The following is a 7030-nucleotide window of genomic DNA, read 5'->3' as shown; positions in this document are numbered from 1 at the left end:
CATGGGTGAAATCAGGAAGTGCAAATGTTTAACTGTGGTATAAGACTGCTTCCACCATTTTCCCCAATGATGAAGGAAAGGTGAAGAAAACTACGCAAGGAGCATAACCACTAGGTTATTTGATGAAAAGCCACGCAGATCACAGAGACCCTAGAAGCATCAGGGCAACAGGAAGATCTAGTAACCTCACCTGTGAAAATCTAATCAGTGAAAATTGCAGAACACAGAATCAGCTGCTCCTAAAACTACCAGAGGATGAAGACTGGGCCATTGGCCCTTGTATGAAACCCACCAATGTGAATCAATGAAAGACATGATCTCTGGAGTACCATGTGAACTAAAGCAGGTTGTTGCCTAAAGGGATATAGAATTTATGGGATGAAGGCTTAAAGAGTGCTTGGGGATTGTGTGAAAGTTATTATGAGATGACTTAAGGGGAAGTCATCAAAGTTTAGGGGAAGGATCAAAGTAGACAAGAGAAGATCAAGAATGGGAAAATGGAAGGCAGTTAAGAGGTGCTGGTGATACGCAGCGGGGATACTGGTGAGTGTACTTGTCTGGCTGATACGGGTACTTCACCACAGTTCACCTTCACCTAATGCCCCCTCACTAGAGCCCTCTTCTGTCTTCAGTGCAAGTGTGCTCTGTGGTACAGGTCTGTGTTCATTAGTGCCACTGAACGTGGAGCCAACCTAGCAGCAAGGTGGGAGGGGATGCTCAGTGCCACCTCTGGAGTGCAGTATGGGAGTGGGCTGTGGGGAATTCCAGCCGCAGACACGTGGGTCTGGGGTCAGCTACTAGGTGTGCCACGTGTCCAAGACCAGACAGTCCTGCAGTGTGCATGTGTGTTTATTTCAGTGATTTGTCCTCAGCCTTATTGCTAGCTGGGCACTCCAATTCAGTGTGAAGTCAAACACTTCAAAGACTTTGGTTACTCTCACTGTAATAGTTAACTTCAATCATTGTACATTAGATGCATCTGCCAAGTTCACTCTTAAGAGGATATGCATCTCTCATATAAAAGGTCCTGAAAAGAACCTTTTCTCTCTGAATCTTAAATCAGGTGGGGGCAGGAAAAATTGCCTGTATCAAGTCCACTGGGTTTTGGTAATACTAACAGAAACAATCCTGTGCAGTTACTTCAAGGGTGACATTGGGGAATACTGAACCAACTGATCCTCTGATTTGCACCATTACCCAGTATTTTTATATCTTTCTCTTTTGGAAGTGAGTGTCAAACTATATCTTGAAAGACTAGGTAAGTCCAATAGTCTAGTGTTCAGACAATGTAATACGTGTATTTACATAATAATAATATTAAATGACTAAAATACCTACACAGTTGACTGAGAAAACTTCAATCATTAGTTTTATTGTAATTGTTTTAACATTTAGACTTTTAACTTTTTTTTTCCACACCCTTGTCTTCAGACTTCCAGCTAAACTCAAATGCCTTCAGTGCAATTATCCTGATTAAGGTACTGATATTGCACTGTACTTAAATATACTGTAAAAAACAGGTAAAGGTTAAACTGTGATATGTATTGAGGAGGAAATTGTGTATAACAAGGAAATATAATAGCTTATATTTATATGTTAGATTAATATTCAGCTAGGCTACAGCAAAGCAGCCTCAGATAGAGTATCTATCCTTTTCCTGTGTTAAACCTGAGGTATTATTTGCAGCATAGTGGTCTCTGTTAATTGTATGAAAGAAGAGTGAATTTTAGGGACTACAGTTAAAATATTTGAGACAGTTCTCAGCTGCCAGATATACTGTTCTGTCTGCACTTTAGCATCTTGTTGACATCTTGTGCTTATATTTTTAAGGTTTTGTTTGTTTTTAATCAAAAATTCTTTACTACAATGCAAGGTAAGATTTGGCATACAAGTTTTTCAAATATAAACTTGAAGTATTTACTTACATGTTGTTTTGGAGTATTGAGTTTATATATGTAGGTCAAAAGTGTAAATGCTTCCTCAAGGAAATAATTCTATTTCCCAAGAACCTTGGGGACTAAGTTACTGGAGGTGCTATGTTTATATATAAATATATTAAAATGCCTCACTGATGAGGGTGTTATTGAATTAGGAGAATAAAATTGCAATTTAGAAATAATAACCAATGCTATCTAAAATTAGAAATAAGACCTGTGTCATTTTTCAGGGACCAGATTGAAAGTATAGATAGTACCCCTCTCCAAAACATAAAATACTATGGCAAATGTTGTGTTGGGTCCTTTCTGGAGATATAGATGTTAACTGCACTACTTTCACTCTTCCTTTCAACATGCATACAGACACAAACAGTCACTCACAAGGTGACTTAAAAACATACAAACAAACAAAAAACAGCAACAACAAAACAATTATTAAATGCAGCCAAATAATATCTCTGCTTATGTATCCACAGTATACTTACATAAAGTATAGAAATGTAATGTGTAGACTCTGTTCCTATTCTACTAAGATGACCTATAATTTTACAAAAAGTTAACAGACACAGCTTGAAGAACAGAATAATAAAGAATGTCTTGTACACTGATTGCAAGATAAAATATTATCATTAGGAGGTGGGAGACCTGCACAGGAGTTGACTGAAAACCAACAGACAAAACAGTTCTGAGACATAATTGCTTTCAATTAATTTCCCCAAATGAGCAGAAGTCAGTAGAGGTGGCCAACTAATGGAAACAATCCAGTACCCTAGAGATTAGCCTTAATTAAATGATTTATTTTTTTATTATTCAATATTTTGTCCTAGGGGGCAGGAGGAAAAATGTTATAAGATACTGCTTCTTATTCAACTTCAAATGATTTAGAGACATTTAATCTGTAGTAACATAAATTTTCAATTTGTGATTATGATGTGGCCTTGGCCTTTTGAAGTTACCTTATTTTTCAGGCATGATGAATGCCTACAGTGTTTCAGAAAAGGAAAACAAAAGTAGAAAAAAGTCAAACTTGCTGGGGTATTTAACAGCATAATATCTTGATTAAGCAGTTAAGCCAACTCACAGACATTTGGCCAGATTAGAAACAGTTTACTAGTATAGTTCCTGTAATGAAACTCAGGACACTTATCCAAGGCATTCCTTAGCTGACGGATTGCAGGAGAGCAATAAATCTGACAAAAACATTAATAGCAGAATCCATTTATAACAAAGCAGTTCCTAAGAGAGTTATTGTAACAGCTTCTGCTGTCGCCTTCCACTCTTTTAAAACTACTTAGGGCAGAGTGGAAACACACAGATTCCTTACTTTAAAGCAGCATGATTTCAAGGGCAAATCAAAGTTAGGCTACTAAAATTCTTGTACTTTCTCATTTAATAAAATATATCTGTATACAGAGAAGAAGCAGGATAGAGATATATAAATGTCCCAGTGTAGAAACAGTAAAATAACAACCAAGAATAGAAGTTTTGCAGTTGTTTATTTTGCTCGTTTGTTTTGTTTGTTTTTATTTATTTTTCCCTCTGAAATTGTAGTGACAGACGCACAATTCAATAACATTTTCCAGAGTGAAGACTTTAACACAGTTTGTCTTAGCTGCTAAGGAGAAATAAAACAGGCACTGCCATAGTATTCTTAAAGTTCTGCTCTGTTTTCAGCATAACTGTTAATATAGAAATTAGTAGGTCAAGTTTTCTCTTGCTTCATTTTCTTAATAGGAAAAAAAAAAAAAAAGACAAGGAATTTGTTTTCTTTAAATATAGGTTCTGTCAAGATCTTATGTTGCCAAAAGGTGAAATAACTTTTATTATTTGAAATTACAGAATGGCCAAGGTTGGAAGGGACCCCTGAAGATCATCTAGTCCAACCCCTCTGCTGAGCAGGATCACCTAGAGCACACTGCACAGGATGGCATCTAGGTGGGTTTTGAATATCTCTGGACAAGAAGACTCCACAACCTCTCCAGTCAACCTGTTCCAGTGCTCTGTCACCTTCACAGTAAAGAAATGTCCCCTCATATTCAGCTGGAACCTCCTGTGCTTCAGTTTATGCCTGTTGTCTCTCATCCTCTTGCTGGGCACAATTAAAAACAGATTGGCTTAATCCTTGTAACACCCTCCACTCAGATATTTATATGCATTAATGAGGTCTCTCCTCAGTCTTCTCTTTTCGAGGCTAAACAGGCCCAGCTCTCTCAGCCTGTCCTCACACAACAGGTGCTCCAGCCCTCTAATCATCTTCGTAGCCCTCCTCTGAACTCACTCCAGTAGCTCCATGTCTCTCTGGTACTGGGGAGCCCAGAACTGCACACAATACTCCAGGTGTGGCCTCACCAGGGCTGAGTAGAGGGGTAGGATCACCTCCCTTGATCTGCTGGTAATACTGTTGGCCTTCTTGGCCACAAGGGCACACTGCTGACACATGAACAGCCTGCTATCCACCAGGCCTCCCAGCTGTCTCTCTGCAGAGCTGCTCTCCAGCAGGTCCCCCCTCTCTCCCCCAGCCTGTACTGGGGCTTGGGGTTATTCCTCCCTAAGAGCAGGACCCTGCACTTGCCTTTGTTGAACTTCATGAGGCTCCTCTCGGCCCAACCTTCCAGCCAGCCAAGGTCCCTCTGAATGGCAGCATGGCCCTCTGGGGTATTAGCCACTCCTCCCAGCTTTGTGTTATCAGCAAACTTGCTGAGGGTCACTCTGTTCCATTGTCCAGGTCACTGATAAGTAGGTTGAACAACACTGGACCCAGTACTGACCCCTGGGGGACACCTCTAGCTACAGGCCTCCAACTCTCCAACTAGAGTGCACCACTGAGTACAAGCCTCTGAACTCTGCCATCCAGCCAATTACCAATTCACCTCACCGTCCACTCATCTAGCCTGCAATTCCTGAGCTTGTCTATGAGGATGTTATGGCGGACAGTGTCAAAAGCCTTTCTGAAGTCAAGGTAGACCACATTACTGCTCTCCCCTCATCTACCCAGCTAATCATCTCATCATAGTAGGCTATCTGATTGGTTAAGAATGATTTCCCCTTGGTGAATACGTGATGACTACTCCTTATCACCTTCTTACCCTCCACATACTTGGAGATGACCTTCACGATGAGATGTTCTATCACCTTTCCAAGGATGGAGGTGAGGCTGACTGGTCTGTAGTTGCCTGTATCCTCATTCTTGGAAACTGAAGACAGTCTTTGAGTTGAAGACAATCCTTGCCCCATAGATCAAAATGGACTCTAAATGGACTCACATCTTCCTCTGTTCCTCAGCTTGTTCTGTACATGTGAATGTTAAAAGCCAAAACTTGTTTTTGAACTTAATAAACATTGAGTGACTTACTCTGTGAAACACAGAACTCTCAAATTGTACATTAGTTTATTTCACAGGTATTTACATGGTAATTGGCATTGTATAATGCATGGAAAATCAATTCACTTAATTGAAATCTAGTTTTCAGTACGGCTATGACATATATTTTATTATTAAAATAATTTTTTAATGTCATTTGTGTATTTATGCAAGAGATGTTGTTACAGAAGTAAGTTGAGTTTCTGTATTGAAATGGAACTTATGTCTTTGTGGTATCCTTCATGACTTTTTTCCTCTTGTCCTTGTCTTCCCTCATGATGGCACTTATCCAGTACAGCAAAGGAGATACAGACCAAAATTTAAACACTGCATAAGACAGATTGTTTCTGTCCCCACAGGCCTTTCCTTTCCTCCTCAGAACTGAATATAGAGGAGCTATACAGTGCCTGAACACTGAACGCATTGCATGGATGATTGACTTTTCTCTGTATTGGGATTTCAAAAGTGCAGTATAAAGACATAGGTATAATGTCAGGCTTCTGTGATTTTTATTTATTTATTTATTTATTGTATGTTTTAAAATTATTCCAAGTGCTATAAATCAAGTGCTAAATGTTCTGAGTATCTTTTTCTGCAGTTAAAATTTCCATCTTTTCAAGTAAATTAATCAGTTTGTTTTCCCAGGCTTCTGTGTCAACATGAAAATGAACATGTTTCCTGTACTACTTTTGGCTGGAATAGAGATAATTTTCTTCATTGTATGGTGTGGTGCTGTGTTTTGGATTTATGTTGAAAACAGTCTTGATAACATATGAATGTTTAGTTGCTGGTGAACAGTGATTACACTGAATCAAGGACTCTTCTGCTTTTTGTGCTATCCTGCCAGCAAGGAGGCTGAGGGTGCACGAGAAGCTGGGAGGGGACACAGCCAGAAAAGCTGACACAGACTGGCCAAAGGCCTGTGCCATATGGCACTGTGCTGAAAAATAAAACCAGAACAAGGAGGAGGGGACATTTGAAGTGTTGATGTTTATCTTCTCAATAAACCATTCTATGTGATGAGCCCTGCTTTCCTGGAGGTGGCTGAACATCTGCCTGCTAATAGTGAATCAGTTCCTTGCTTTCCTTTGCTTGCATGTACAGCTTTTACTTTACCTAGTAAAGTATCCTCATCTCAAGCTACAAGTTCTCACACTTTTACTTTTCTGATCCTCGTCCCATCCCACTGTGGGGGGAATGAGTGAGTGGCTCAGTGGTGCTGAGCTGCCTGCTGGAGTTAAACTGCAACAGTTCCCAATTTTTCTGGAGACATATAGGGCAGTAAGAAAATGGACCCTGAGGATTTTGGGTGTAGTCAAGGAAGTGGCTTCTCAGACTTTACCTTACACCTTAGCCTGTCTTCCTGGGCCACTGCTTACAAAACATTAAAGATTGGATTTGAATATTTGAACAGTGAGAGGAAGTACCAACTTTGCACCTTCCCCTGCTATTGCTAACTGTGCTGGAAGAAAGAGGCACCTGTCCTTTGTACATCTGCCCTGACAAATACAAAGCTCTTACGTTACAGAGCAGCCTTACTGCCTTTCCTTTGGAAATATTTTTAACCACGTTGTTGGAATATTGGAACACTGGCCACTGCTGAGATTCCAGGCTCTTGAAAGAATTCTCTCAAAGTGGCACTTCTAAAATTTATAGTGTTTTTCCATATATATTTATTTCTTTCTGCCTTCTTCTCATTCTCCTCAAAGCCTATTCAGAGTTATTCAGGACT

The 7030-nt window shown here is 39.8% G+C and overlaps 1 long non-coding RNA gene across 1 annotated transcript; it reads left to right on the top strand.

Annotated features, from left to right (window-relative positions):
* The first annotated feature begins 261 nt into the window (after positions 1-261).
* On the top strand, positions 262-6020 carry LOC110353215 (uncharacterized). Its single transcript, XR_011806692.1, has 2 exons — positions 262-543; positions 3777-6020. It is a non-coding gene; the product is annotated as an uncharacterized lncRNA (long non-coding RNA).
* The last annotated feature ends 1010 nt before the right edge of the window (positions 6021-7030 follow it).

The sequence above is a fragment of the Anas platyrhynchos genome, chromosome 1, assembly GCF_047663525.1.
Source record: "Anas platyrhynchos isolate ZD024472 breed Pekin duck chromosome 1, IASCAAS_PekinDuck_T2T, whole genome shotgun sequence".
Lineage (NCBI taxonomy): Eukaryota > Metazoa > Chordata > Aves > Anseriformes > Anatidae > Anas > Anas platyrhynchos.
The sequence above is the reverse complement of the archived record's forward strand: the minus strand, read 5'-3'. Positions and strand labels throughout refer to the sequence as shown.